The following is a 2096-nucleotide window of genomic DNA, read 5'->3' on the forward strand; positions in this document are numbered from 1 at the left end:
TGCTTACATGTTTTATGATGTGTGTATTATGCTGATTGAGTGTTTCCAGGCTGGATCAATGCCTGTGGAAACCATCACCAGGTTTGCAAACAGTGAGGGAGATATTTGTAAGCCATTGGAGGTAGCTATTGGATGAACAAAAATCAAATGATACCTATATCACCTGAGTTCCAACAAACTACTACGGTGCAAAAAATACAACTAACAGAATTCAACCACTGTACAAGCAGTACAGGTAATAAGAGACACAACTACTGTACAAGTATTACATGTAACAAGAGACTCAACTACTGTACAAGTAGTACAGGTAACAAGAGACTCAACTACTGTACAAGCAGTACAGGTTACAAAAGACTCAACTACTGTACAAGTATTACAGGTTACAAGAGACTCAACTACTGTACAAGTAGTACAGGTAACAAGAGACTCAACTACTGTACAAGTAGTACAGGCAACAAGAAACTCGACTACTGTACAAGAAGTACATGTAACAAGAGACTCAACTACTGTACAAGCAGTACAAGTAACAAGAGACTCGACTACTGTACAAGTAGTACAGGCAACAAGAGACTCGACTACTGTACAAGAAGTACATGTAACAAGAGACTCGACTACTGCACAAGTAGTACAGGTAACAAGAGACTCAACTACTGTACAAGTATTACAGGTAACAAAAGACTCAACTACTGTACAAGTAGTACAGGTTACAAGAGACTCAACTACTGTACAAGTAGTACAGGTAACAAGAGACTCAACTACTGTTCAAGTACTACAGGTAACAAGAGACTCAACTACTGTACAAGCATTACAGGTTACAAGAGACTCAACTACTGTACAAGTATTACAGGTAACAAGAGAATCAACTACTGTACAAGTACTACAGGTAACAAGAGACTCAACTACTGTACAAGCAGTACAGGTTACAAGAGACTCAACTACTGTACAAGTATTACAGGTTACAAGAGACTCAACTACTGTACAAGTATTACAGGTTACAAGAGACTCAACTACTGTACAAGTAGTACAGGTAACAAGAGACTCAACTACTGTACAAGTAGTACAGGTAACAAGAGAACTACTGTACAAGTAGTACATGTAACAAGAGACTCAACTACTGTACAAGTACTACAGGTTACAAGAGACTCAACTACTGTACAAGTAGTACAGGTAACAAGAGACTCAACTACTGTACAAGTAGTACAGGTAACAAGAGACTCAACTACTGTGCAAGTAGTACAGGTAACAAGAGACTCAACTACTGTACAAGCGGTACAGGTTACAAGAGACTCAACTACTGTACAAGTATTACAGGTTACAAGAGACTCAACTACTGTACAAGTATTACAGGTAACAAGATAATCAACTACTGTACAAGTACTACAGGCAACAAGAGACTCAACTACTGTACAAGCAGTACAGGTTACAAGAGACTCAACTACTGTACAAGTATTACAGGTTACAAGAGACTCAACTACTGTACAAGTAGTACAGGCAACAAGAGACTCAACTACTGTACAAGCAGTACAGGTTACAAGAGACTCAACTACTGTACAAGTGGTACATGTAACAAGAGACTCAACTACTGTACAAGTAGTACAGGTAACAAGAGACTCAACTACTGTACAAGTATTACAGGTAACAAGAGACTCAACTACTGTACAAGTGGTACAGGCAACAAGAGACTCAACTACTGTACAAGTAGTACAGGTAACAAGAGACTCAACTACTGTACAAGTAGTACAGGTAACAAGAGACTCAACTACTGTACAAGTAGTACAGGTTACAAGAGACTCAACTACTGTACAAGTATTACAGGTTACAAGAAACTCAACTACTGTACAAGTATTACAGGTAACAAGAAAATCAACTACTGTACAAGTAGTGCAGGTAACAAGAGACTCAACCACTGTACAAGTATTACAGGTAACAAGAGACTCAACTACTGTACAAGTGGTACAGGCAACAAGAGACTCAACTACTGTACAAGTAGTACAGGCAACAAGAGACTCAACTACTGTACAAGTAGTACAGGTAACAAGAGACTCAACTACTGTACAAGCAGTACAGGTAACAAGAGACTCAACTACTGTACAAGC

The sequence above is a fragment of the Watersipora subatra genome, chromosome 5, assembly GCF_963576615.1.
Source record: "Watersipora subatra chromosome 5, tzWatSuba1.1, whole genome shotgun sequence".
Lineage (NCBI taxonomy): Eukaryota > Metazoa > Bryozoa > Gymnolaemata > Cheilostomatida > Watersiporidae > Watersipora > Watersipora subatra.